The sequence below is a fragment of the Pholcus phalangioides genome, unplaced genomic scaffold, assembly GCF_987345545.1.
Source record: "Pholcus phalangioides strain wild (caught in Gottingen) unplaced genomic scaffold, Ppha-v1.0 ptg000010l_1, whole genome shotgun sequence".
In the NCBI taxonomy this organism is placed as follows: domain Eukaryota; kingdom Metazoa; phylum Arthropoda; class Arachnida; order Araneae; family Pholcidae; genus Pholcus; species Pholcus phalangioides.
In genome coordinates, this window is record NW_028301603.1 from 26,679,873 (window position 1) to 26,693,286 (window position 13,414).

Below are 13,414 nucleotides of genomic sequence, written 5' to 3' on the forward strand. Positions count from 1 at the left end.
GCATATTAGAAAAGACACAAAAGTCGAAACGGTATTTGAGTTTGTCCAGAGACTAGCAAGAAAATTTTTCGAAAACATTGAAAACTCCGAATCAGAACAACTTCGAAATGTCTCAAACTATGAAAGTAACCAGATTCTGTCTAGAAGAAGGCCCAAAAACATTCTGAGTCTCCAAAGACCAAATGTTCCGGGACTGTAGCAGGCGCAGAGGCGCCCAGCAAAAAACAATGCATACTAATTTGATTCAATCTTAATCACAACATACATTCATATAGCAAATGCTAAACACACAAACTTTAAAGGGGTAGCAGCCGTGCGGTTGTCATAGCAACAGCGCCAACAACGAAAGAGCGCAGAAATCAACAATAGGAGAGCCTCTAATACCCACAATAGGAGCGCTCCGAGTAACACAATAGGAGAACTCCAACAAGATAAACAACCCTTGAAATGAATAGGAGAAAAGAGTAATTGATACTTGTGAGACTAGACCCCCTCCCCACGCCCAACTATAGGAGAAAAGTCACTAAGAAACGGAGGAGAAGGGGAAAAGAACAAAGGCGATAGCAAGAGCAGATAAGAAGAGAGCTGCTGGCTCTCCCCCCCCCACCACATCGCCATAGTGACGAGTGATGCGTGACGAAGGATGCAGGGGGTGAACTATCTCTGCGGTCCTTAGCCGAAAAAAAGTAGTTAAGCCCCGATTTGACCTTAGATGGCCAGTAGTTCGACTTTTCGATACTATCTCTAAGCTAAGGACTTTTTTTTAGTAGTTACTTAGGACCGCTGCTAAGGACTGCCTAGCACCAGTCCTAAAGCAGCAAGAAAAGTAGCTCACGGCGGCCATCTTGAAAAAGAGGAAATTTTGCCTCTGGCCGCGAGCTCTCGCTGTGATATTTAGCGATGAAATATGCTGTTTTTTTTCGAATTGAAAATTTTTTTACGATAATAATGACAGATAAAACTTGGATTATATCTTCGGTGTCATCAAAGTTGAAGTGATTCATCGTTATATCCTCCAAAACCTGCTGTAGTATACATACGTGTATGTTGACATCGGCGATCGAAGCCACGACGAAGTGCTAGCATGTTCATTACTGAGGTAAGAATTATTTTATTGCTATCGAACTATATAAGAAAAGTGTTAGAGATATTATTAATATTTTTTTGCTCAGTAAATGCGTTATTTAAAAATATAAATGGACATAATGTTACGCAATCAATAGGGCAGTGGGTCCCACTTGGTAATGCTGGAAAAATATCAAATAGCCCATGTATATTTTGGGTTGTATTGAAAATATTTACATGGCGAATGAAAGATGAATCTTCTATTACGATAATATCAGATTAAAATTTTACATTCTATGTTTTTTGCTACATTAATTTTTTTTAATGAAAAATTATGTCTAAATGAATTGAGCACATGCGTAAATAAATAATAACAAATACAATTCATTGATAATAAATTATAGCACCTAAATGGCAAAAATTTTAATTAATTTTTTTGTGATGAGTAATGGTGAAATTGAAATAAAGCATGGTAAAAATTGGCAGTAATGTTAAATATTAAATTTTGTAAAACTCATGCACTAAATTTAGTGTAAAGGATTAAAATATAGATTTGATATTTTGAACTGTTCAAATGAACAATATTGTAATACTTAGTGAAAGTTAAATTTTCAGAAAAAAATCATATGCTACTACTTTAAAAATTGCACTCTGTAACTCGCTCTGAGATGAATATTTAATAAGGAATCATTATATTGTTTTGTTGATATAAAAAATGAAGTTCGTACAATGGGACTAAAAAACAAAGTTTTAATTTCACGCACAGTTTTTAGTGTTGAGGTATATATATATTACAATGAAAGGAAGCAGATTAGTGTTTGAAACATATTACTACTTCAGTATTTGGGTTATGGCCTTGCTGTGTGTGTTCAAATTGAATTTTTTGCCAAAAATTATTTTTGATTGTGTGTATGGGTAAAGACAGAAAAAAAATTTCCATGTCGAATACTTAAGAACTTTAAAATATAACATTTTGAGATGTTATGGAACTGAAACTTTTAACATTTAAACTTTTAACAAGCATTTATTTTTTAACGATGTTGTTAGTAAACAGCTGATATATATATATATATTGTATATACATTTGTGAGACTTTTCTAACTCTTGAAAAATTTTGTTTCCCAGGAAATTGGCTGTAGGTAGCTACGAAGTTATGTGAAGGTTTTCAAAGTTACCAAACAATTATACCAGAGCAAACAAAGGTAATTTTAATTCTTTGTATTTGACTTTGAGCAACAGTTTCCATTATTATTTTCATGTAAAATAAAATATTTCCATGCATGATTTAATGACATAAATTTTAACATTGTGTCGCATCATTTTCACTGATTTCATTTGTATCAACAACCCTAGTGGAACAAATACAGCCGAACCCCCGATTTAATGCCACCATCCCACCCAAAGAATTTTGGCGTTATATCAGATCGCAGACATAATAGCGTTTCGGAGAGGCTGTATTACATAAATTCACACGTTTATTAAGAAATGTATTTCAGTGTCTCATTTATGTTGCATGATGAATAAAATAACCTATTTTATACACATTCAATTTTAAGTTGAGAAAATTCATAAAAATTGTAAACTGTAAAATCACTTGAATATTTCTCAATATAAAACTTAACAGAAACATACTTCCCTCTGAAATTATTGTAATTTCAGCAACTCATTTTATATGTGCAAAAACAAAATAAGCAGGGGGGGGGGGGAAAGGTGGCATTGTTTTTAGTCCATACCATATTGGTTTTTCTCGAGAAATATCTTGCTATGAGTAATTTTCTTTATAATCATAATTTTTTCAGATACTATTGAAAGAACAACTGTTTTTGACATAATTGAATTGAGCAAATTAAGATAGATTTCTTAATGGCTACCTGTACCACTCAAAATTTGACCAGTGCAAGTAAAAACATGTATACTGTTGAAAAACCTGTCTTGGCTATATAAATGAGAGGGAGGACGTTAAAAAAAACCTTTAGAAGCTTTGCTAACTGAAAAGCAATATTAATTCTTTGAAAAACGTGTTATATTTACTGATGAGCAAATTTTGTGAATGGAAATATTAAAACAATATGTTTGACGACAAATAATATTATACTTTTTAACTAGTAAGACCATACAACACTGCAAAATTTCTATGTTAATTTAAATAGGGTTCCCTGATCCACAAGAGGTTGCTAAGGATGTGTTTTAGAGCGAAGCTGAAAGTAAAGTGAAAATTTGAAGTTAGCCGCGTGCCAATAGGTTTTTTCACTTCATCTGTCTGACCAAAATTTTAGGGTAGAACCATGGCTCGAAAAATTGAAAAACATTTTAGGTGCCGGCCAAATTTCTTGGCAGCCAAGCATATTTTTAGGAGAAATAATCCAAAGTAAAAACAAATTATATTCAACTTTTTTAGCACTTGGTGATGATCTTCACATATCGGAAGATGCAGATATAAACTCCAAATATTTTGTGATCTGCATAGAAAATTTGAGGTGTCAGTATGATTTTCTTTTTTGCAATGTTGGCTCCTAAGATTTGTGAAGCCTTAGGTAAATACATCTAGACATGAACAAGTGCATCTGTGTGCAATGCCAGGCCTCCCTTGTAAAACACAGTTGATGCATTTTGGATCCTACTGTGATAAAATGGTGGCGAGTCAACAAAGTGCTATTGTGCACGAATTATCTCTACTTATGCAAATAAAGACTGTTATAATTTGAAATCAAATATACAGTACATTTAAAGATTGATAAGCATAATAAAAGTTTTTTTTTCTTCCTCTTTCTAATTTCAGGTAAATCAACATTTGAAGATGCAAATGAAAATTAATGAATCTCAAAAAATTATATTCTTGAAAGGTGCGATTTCTAAGAAAAGTACAACAAATAAATTGTGATTATGATAACTTTCTATGAATATATGTTTGAAATAAAATGTTTTTGTATGACAAATCATGTGTGCAAGTTGTTATTCAATTCATGTTTCTATTAATCAACTTCAATCAATCATTCATCTTCTAATCAACTGAAATGAAATATACGATCAAATGAAAGTTATCAGGTGAAGTTATTTGTTGGAAGCTAAATATGAAACAGATAAATTGATGAAAGATCTTTAATATAGAAGTATATATCTTTTAAATATTGAAGTATTCACTTGCATTAACAGGTAAGTGCTCATTCATAGAGAATCATGTTCTGATAATATTTTTTAATACTGAGGAGAAACCCATAGTTTAAAATACAGAACTACAATACGCAGCAAGGCAGTTAATTCTTTTAATTATAAATTATCAATAATTTATTATTTTAGTTGCTCCAGAAAGAATTTGCAATTTGTTGTTTCAATGAATTTAAAAGGAATAAAAATGGATAATAAAAAATCATTTAACAAATTGGTTTTTAAAAAAAAGTAGCACTCAATATTAAAAACAGTATTCAGCTGGGGCCTCAAGTACGGCTCCCGAAGTGAATAGGGGGCTCAAAAATCTATAATTATTTTGCATAATAACCCTTTCAAGAAGAGGCCCCCCCCCTCAAAAAAAAAAGGGAAAGTCTGCCCCGAAAAGGCACATTACGGCCATAGGCTCAACTAGTGCCGGTAACCTTAATTTAAAATCTTACATTTGTTTGTAAGAATTTTTTTTTCAAATTTTGATTCCATCAGTATGCGACCCGCTTATATGCAGCTGGGGTCCCATATACTCGCTTCTTCAAGCATCCAAAAGTGGGGCCCATGAGCTCGGACAAGAAAAATACTTTGACTATTATTATATACTGAATCTTATTCTAAAAAAAAGTCCCAAGATGAAAAATGCAACGTCCTCATACGGTTACAAAATAATTAAACTAGCCAGCGATATTAGAGTAAAAAAAATTGCAAAACACGGGTGACAAAAAAATGTATGGCGAGTCCTTCGGGAAAAAAAAGTTTGTTTACAACATGTTTGTTTGTAAACATGAAATCGCTGCCACAATCCACTGCGGAAAAACGATTGTTAAATAATTAGTAGTAGTTGTAGGCTTCAAATGGCATCCCGATTGGTTAGAGATCTGTTACTCTCGAAACCAAAAATTTTCTCCCCCTCTAACTACTGTTTCACGTCACGTGACCTTAAGGACTGGTAGTACATAGTACCTCTTAACTACTAGTAGCTGAAGCGGTCCTTAGCTTCAGTCCTCCGACCGGTAGTTCATTAGGACTAGTAGTTACTAAGGACTGCAGAGATAGTTCACCCCCTGGAAACCCTGTGAAGGGAAAGAGTAGAAACCCAAAGACAACACAAGGATCCCTCCCGCCAGGGGGAGCTACAAACGGCAGAAATTCTTGTATGTAAATAAACAAAAGGAAATAAAGATATATAGAGGGTAACGCCCACACGAATATGTAAATAATGGTGGAGGTGTATAACGTTATAATTGATAAACAAGCAATAAGAATTGTATTTGTAAATATAAACAAGAACCTGTAAATATATTCTGGTGGAGGTATATAACAATTTTGGAATAGGATAAGCAAATTAATATGAACCATAATTGTAAATGCAATTGAGATTAGTAACTTGTAATTTGTAAATGCACACCTGTAAATATATATTTCTTGAAAACTGCAAATTTAACATGACCCGGCCCTTAGAAGATTCCGTTTTGCAATCAACACATGACAGCGGCCCGATCACCCCGGATCCAAATAAGACACTAATGTGTAAAAACGTCAAAGAAAATAATCGTAGCTAGATACACGGTCCAGCCCCTGTAAGAGGAAAGCGCGTCAGGAACCCGGCGAGAACAAACGTAAAACATGCTCATGAAAAGCCCGTCAGGGCGCCAGCTCCTTGAGAAAACGGAGCACCCTTTTAAAAAAGTCTGCACAAAACGCAATGGCTATACGCAAACAACGCTAGCAGATGGCGGTACTAAATGAAGGGGGTATGCGTTGCTACTACAGCAACGACTGGAACCCCGTAGCACCACTCATGGTATTGGTATTGGTCAAAAATGAGGTCGTCTCCCTTTTTAATTTTCGTTACCCGGGGGGCCCTGGGCTGACAAATTCGCCGTGCTTTCCATAAGTTGCCGTTTTCAGCGGTGGCGTTGCTGACAAATTCGGTAAATCTGGTATTGACAAAGTCGTCGACGTCTTTTTTGATCTGTTTTTGTAGTCTATTAAGCAGGAGCTTATCGGATCGGCGGTGGCGATTCTGCCATTTCTTACGAATTTGGTTTTTAAATTTAATTTTTTCAAGAATGTCCCGGGGTAGGCCATATCGCAGGTCGTTATAGGGAACTTCAGTGGTGGAGTGTGATATGGCGTCTTGGATGCTGGTGGTGAGCTTTTCGACCGCTGCGTCGATGTTCGAAGGTGTGGGGGGCGAGGGGTCAATGGTGGCGGCTTCTTGGAGAAAGTCTTGGAACTTACCCCAGTCTGTCTGTTTAATGATACGTCGTGCTCTTGGGATGTTGAGTTCAATCTCGAAGAAGACGGGGTTATGCGGTGAAGTGAGCAACGCTTTCGGGTATGTTGTGATATGGTACAGAAAGTTTTTCGAGATTCCAAAGTCGAGTACGTCAGGACTGTGACGCGTGTTGGAAGGGAAGTGTGTTTCGTTTATGGTGGAATGAATGTCAAGAAAATTGTTTAAGCAAAAGGAGCGGAGTTGACGTCCCGCCGCATTTTTTTTTTTACTGAACCATAAGTGACTTTTTGCGTTCCAGTCGCCCCCAGCGAAGACTGGCGTAGTTCGGTTAAAAAGAGTGTCGAGAAGCGCGGTGTCTATTGGCTGGTTGGGCGGCTTGTATACGGCGCAAAGGATTATGGGAGATTTGTTCACATAAGCTGTAATGGCCGTGGCCTCGATGTGGGGGGAAGCAGGAAGGGGAAGGGGGTGGCTAGAATAGCAGTTTCTTAGTAGAACTGCTGTTCCGCCCCCCCGATTGTGAAGCCGATCAGTACGGGCAATGGTGTACCCTGGGAATTTTATTTTATTGCTCGGAAGCAACCAAGTTTCACTGAGTAGAAGTGCATCGACTTGATGTCGCATGGCTTCTGTGTGAAGCTCGCGTACTCGATTTTTAACTCCGTTGCAGTTCCAAGCCATTATTGTGAAAGGCTTGGTGGGGGCGTCGTTATTATTAATCTTTGTTAAGGAGGGTGGAGAGAAGGGCGATTAGAGCTGCAATTGTCTCCTGGGATAAGGCGGAGAGCTGTGTACCAATAGTGCTGACGAGAAGATTATTTTCTTTTGGGGGCGACGGTTGGGTGACAGTTTCAGGTAGGGGGAGGGAGGGGGCGGGCGGTGCCGGGGTTGTGGGGGCTTGGCATATGGAATGGGTGGGTGGTCTAGCTGGTTCGGGCGTGGGTGCCGGGGGGGGGGTCGATTTGTTGAACGTGGTCGCTTTGGACAGAGGTATCGATATCACTTACGCCACTGATATTTAGTCTGGGCGTCTGGTATATGAGTTCATAAATGCAGACTTGGTATTTGCGTCGTGTTTCGAGGACTTCTATTTTCTCCTTCATTTCCTCAAGGGTGAGTGAAGGTTTCCCCTTCGCTTGGGGGGGGGGCGCCAGGCCTAATTTTGGCGTGAAGTTCCTCTTGCTTTTTTATAAGTTCGGTGAGGTTGGATGAAGGCGACTTTTGTGTTGGAATATCTGTTTCGATTTGTGGTTGCCGGGTCGATCTGACCTCGATGGGGGCGGTTCCGTGTTCGTACGTATCGTCGTTGAAGTCGATTAGGGGGGCGATTTTAGGTAGCGGGGGGAAATCCGCTGCCTGTGGGGGGGCAAGGTTTGGGGGGAGCTTGGGAACAAATGTGCGGCCGCCATTGTTTAGGGCTGGGGGGCGGGCCGGGCAGCCAGGAAATGTGGCCGTGTGTTTCCCTTTGCAAAAGAAGCAACGTAAGAAATTATTGTTGCCTTTAAGGGTGCATCGGGTCGTTTCGTGGCCCGCAGAGCAGAAGGCACATATGGGCAGATTTCGGCAGAAAAGGGCAGTGTGCCCGGGGGCCATGCACCGCCTACATTGAATTGGGGAGGCACCCCCTTGGTAGCGTTCTACCTCTATGGGGGCGCCCTCGATTTCCGTGACATTTGCAAAATGCTTGTTGTCAATGTTGACTTCGACTAAGAATAGTGGGAGGAAGCGGCCAGTGGTGTAGTTCCTCATATTGGTTATTTTAATTGTCTCGATTCCCTGTCCCTTAAGGGCTTCCTCGATTTCTGCTGGTTTTACATTTGCAGGTAGCCCTCTGATGACGAACTTGAGGGTTCGGTCCTGCTGCAGTCGGTACGTATGGTATTTGAAATTTTTCGAGTCGAAGAATTTCGTGGCGGTTCTGTGATCAATTTCTGAGAAAGTTTGGAAGATGATAGTGCTCCCTGTTGGTTTCGCCTCCGGGGGGTGCTCACATTTTTTGCGAACAGCTGCGAAATCCCGGAGCCAGGTGTCGCCCCAGCGTGAGAGAACTATGGCTGGGATTTTAACTTTACTTCGACTGGGGGCGACTTGGTTGGGTTGAGCTGGGGTCGGTGCGGCCACAGGGGGGGGGGCGCAGGCTTCTTTTTTCTTCGATAGGTGACTTTGGTGAATCCATCTTGGTCCACTGGGGCTGCGGTGGAGGTTGGGGGCGAGGGGGCCATGGATGGCGTAGGAGTGGGTTCAATGGGTAATTGGTCACTTGTGATTACAGGGGAAGGGGGGGGGGTCTGACAGGGAGGAAGCGTCGGTTGATTCTTTTGTTGTACCAGGTTTTTGCCCTGGGGGCGACTTGGGTGGGAGTATTTCCTCGGTGCTATCGGTTGAAATGTTGTGCGGGGTAACTACGACTGGAGCCAGGGTTGGCTCGGGGGGTTCTTCAATGGTGGATGAAGACGAGTTTGAGTCTTCTGTGCTGTTATCAGTGGAGTCGGTTACGCCACTGGAGGTCGATTGAGTTGAATTGTTGTCTGTCGATTGGGTGCTGTCTTCAAGGACAGTGGAGTTCTCTGTATGAGAGTAATGTAGCGTGAAGTTGTTCGTTTCATTATCGCCAGAGTGGCTTGAATCGTCTTCAGAGATCGGGGGCGAATTTTTTTGGGGGCGACTTTTCTTTCTTTTTTTGTTTTTTTTCGGCGTTTCATTGATCGAAGGTGGGGTCCCTTCAGCTGGGATAGGGGTGGAAATAATTCCCAATTTGAACGCGCGAGACGTTTTGTGCACACAGGAGGCATCTTGGAATTTATCGAAGAAATCCCTTGCCTCGGATATAAAATTGTCGATTAGTGAGTTTTCATTTTTTTCGATTATTTCATCGATTTGATCGGAACGATTGAGCGGAGTAAGCCTGTTGGATAGCTCCGTGTAGCTTGTTGCAAGCGAAAGAATTGCTTCATCGAACTTGCAGCTGTTGAACGATTGATAAGGCGAATTATTAATTACATTCTCCTTGCTTTTGGCCCATGTTAGGAGAAGATTTCCAAATTCGATTCGCTGCTCCCTTGAGAGCTCGTCGAAAGCAAACGATTGGCGCTGAAGTTGCGCATAAGTGACGTCATCCTCAGCGGTGGCGAAGGGACATAACACACCCATTTTCAAAAAATAGAGAGCGCACAATTGAGACCACTTACCTTGTTTTTTAGTATCCTAGAAAAAAGGTGTGTAATCCATTGCACTTGGGGGGGGGGGAGAAGAACGAAAAGTCACTGGGGGAGAAAGGGGGGCGATGTAGAAGCGAAGTGGTGATTCTGCGGCTAGCGCACCGGAGAGCCTCGCGGACAAAGTCGCTGCGGCGGTCCCGAGCAGGTGTCACCAGCCTTATTTCTGAACAACCGTTGGAGAGCGTCGATCTCTGTTCGGTGTTAATTAGTGATCTTACGAGATCAACTTGTGGGACCCGTCCGGCCTAACTGTGGCCTAGGTCCCCGGATTTACTCCCTTGGCCGGGATGAGATTTCCTTCTCACCCGGACCCCTACGGGAGAACTAACGGCAGCGATGCAAAAGCGTGACCGTTGCGTTCGGGCTTTATCATGCGAATGAATGATTGATAGATGTTGAATTTTGATGATTAAAAAGATTTTGATTTTGGTTAGTAGTTTTAGTGAAGAAGTATTGCTGTGGAAGAAAGCCGGAGAGACTGGACCTCGGTGATTGGACCGCTGCTTTCAAGCCCTGGGATTGGCTGGACCTCTCTGCAATCTAGGATCTGAAAAGAGAAAAATGAAAGGCAAAGTTCCTAGACGGTAAGGAAAGTTGTTAGGAGATAAAAAAAAGTGTTAGTTAAAAATAAAAGAAAACAAAATGGAAAAGTTTTTTTTTTTTTTTTAAATTATTAAGTTTTTTTGAAGAGATTTTTTGGGCTTTTGGAAAGAGGATAGCGTGAAGATTTGAAAGAGTAGGAAGGACCTGACCCTAAAAAGGCTTGCTGGTTACGAAATACGAATGGGGATTTCTGGCAGTACCTGTCAGTTGACACTAGCTGCCCTCATGCCGACCCGCGGGGGGCCGTTGTGAAGAGTAAGGCAAGGGAGCATTGTGTGTGTATGTGAAAATGCATGTATGTCAGTCCGAAATTGGGAGCACTGTCTAGTGGGGGAACCACGGTTAATTAATGAATTAATTAACCAGGAATTTTGAATCAAACATGTCTGGACGAGCTCTGTTAGTCATATTACTTATTAATATTTCGGAGGAAAAGTGATCGCTCCTTTGACGTCATCATCTTGCGCCATGGTCGCACCTCATTCGTCGGTTGCGTTCATGTACCTAATTGGACGAGAGAAGTCACATGATATGCAATTTTGTAAGTAATAAAAAAATATTAGATTAAAGGTGAAGAAAAAGAGGAATAGTATTAGTATTATTAAAAAAGCTAGGAAAAGGGATAGATGAAATATTTTTAATTATTTTCAGAGTCATTTCTGAAAAATTCAGGAATGCCTCAAAATTTTTAAGTTTTTATATGTGTTTTGGAGAAAATATTCTTGGAAAGATGGGTAAGGGAAACGTAGAAAAAGATAGAAAATGCCGATTGATTAATACCGGCTATTATGAGCCTTTAATTGCTCTTAGGGTTGCTTGCTGCTACTCTGCAAGCTATTCAGGAATTCTTTTAGTGGGCGAGATACTGTCCAGCTTCTTTTTTGAATTCCTGGATTAGTTCACGCTTGTCTTTGCGTGATGTTTTTCTTATTATACTCTTCATGTATAATTGAGCTATTTGGAAGATTTCGTTTGCGGGGCTATCACTAGCATCCATCGCATCGGAATCCGGGTTATCTGTCAAAAAATCACGTTGACCTAGTCCGGGTGCCTTGTTGGCTTCTTCCGTGGGTAGTGCGTTGGCTCCAACCGTCTTGCTTACGGTATGCAGTGGGCTCGGGCTGTGCCGTGCATGGACGTCAACCTGTCGGGGCTGCTCACTCGCCCCGTCTGTCGCCTTACGTTTCACTTCAGCACTGCGTTGGAGGTCCGTAGAACGGGACTTGTGTTTTTCAGCTGATACACGCTGAGTTAAAGGTTCCGTTGGGAGGTCCGTAGAGCTGGCTCGGCCAATCGCATTCTTTTCCTTCGTTTTTTGTAAGTCCAGCGAAATTTTCTTTTTTCGCTCGTTAAATTTTCGTAGTACACTTCGTGGGAGAAACGACGTGTTTGTATAATTTTTCTTTGATCTCCGGATTTCTTTGGGGGCGATGAACTCGTCATTACGTTCCACTATTGGGGAAGTTTTTTGCTCCTGGAATTTTGCAAATAATTTTTTGTATACTTCGCATCCACGAAAGTTACTCGTGTGGCCTTTCCCACAGTTTGAGCAGGTCGGGGTGTCAACTCCTTTAATGTTGGCACAACGTTTTACGTCATGGTTCCCCGAACAAACCAAACATTTCTGTGGTCGCTCGCACTCGTCACCTCGATGTCCCCAGGTTTGGCATCGATAACAGATATTAATCGATTTCCTATTGGGGTTCCTACGATATCTCATTATCGATATATCGATAAGGAAAAGTTTTTTGAGTTCAAGGATTCTCCTTGAATCTGGGTCGTCCTTCAAATCGACCTTCCAGAGGGGTAGCGGTTTCCCTCTAATTCTTTTCCTCTGGGATTTAAGTTGGGTGACGTCTAGGGGTGAGAAGCCTTCATCACATAGTTCGTTTAAGATGTCCTCTGCTGGAATCGCTGCAGTTAGCCCTCGTATAAGTACGCTGAGGGTGGGATCATCTGAGGCAGATCGTCTAGTGATTTTTGCATCACTATTACCTATGTGATTGAGGATCGTTTCGTAGTCTTTAAGAGTGCAAAAGTCCATTTTAAATTCATCACGCACTATTTTTGTTTTAACTGGGGCACAGCACTGATCTTTTATCACTTTGGAGATACTTCGCCACTGCCGGTCAGCGCGAGCTACAATGGTGTACGTGACGCCGTTTAACCCGCTTGTTGCTGGCTGTTCGCTGCCTGGCTCGGGTTCGTTTGGAACGGGTATATCCATTTCCTCGTCGCTAGCACACGACTGATAAGCCGACGCTGTCCCTTCTTGTGGTTCGTGGACCTCTTGGGTGCCGATGACTGCGGTGGGGGGTTCACTCTTGCCGTCTTGAGTACGGGGGAGCTCCGGCTGATCACTGCCGGTTTTCCCGTCGATCGCAACCAGTGAGGGCGGGGCTTCATCATCGCTCATTCCACGCGATTGGTCCGCTGCTGCTGGTTCGCTCGTCGGGGCGGGGCTTCCCTTACCGTCGGCGGCGGTGAAGACCTCATCTTTGGCCTGTTCGCCCACATCATTTTCCAGTTTTCCTCGGTTTTCACCCGGAATTTCCGGTTCCTGGATTTGTGGTTGGTAATTGTCGCTTAGCTGGGCCTTGTTTCCTTCTTCCGGGGGCTCAGCAATGCCCGGGTTCGGTGGTATCACATCTTGGTCAGGCTGGGCTTCAGAGTCCGGGACGGGATTCTTCCGCATGAATAACGGGATCTCGTCCCATTTCTTGGCCCGCTTCCAGATATGTTTGTTGATTTCATTGTAGTATTCCGTCCAGATGCCCTCGTTTTCATCTTCATCGAAGAAGCAATCTGTACCGATGATGATAATTTGTTGCAAGTTCCACCTTAGGGACTGCTTGAACAGTGGCACTTCCGGGTCATCTGGACTTCCCATAATTTTGTTGTAGTCCTCCATTGCCTTCCTTAGAAAGTCATCGCCCGTGCAATAGAACACTTCCGTGTCCGGGCGTCTGTTCCTGGGGTGTGATTTATTCCAGCTGTGGAAGTGGTCCCTGATGGTCCCGAGGTATGCGATGGCAGCCTTGTTCAGGTCAGCGTTACGTGCTTTCCTTCTGCTATAGACCGCTAGCAGCTTGGCCCATTCTGCATTCTCGTTGTCCTCATCAAGAAT

The 13,414-nt window shown here is 41.8% G+C and overlaps 1 long non-coding RNA gene across 1 annotated transcript; it reads left to right on the forward strand.

Annotated features, from left to right (window-relative positions):
- The first annotated feature begins 255 nt into the window (after window positions 1-255).
- Window positions 256-4,448, forward strand: LOC149081168 (uncharacterized). Its single transcript, XR_016193411.1, has 3 exons — window positions 256-1,099; window positions 2,191-2,267; window positions 3,845-4,448. It is a non-coding gene; the product is annotated as an uncharacterized LOC149081168 (long non-coding RNA).
- Window positions 4,449-13,414: the final 8,966 nt, after the last annotated feature.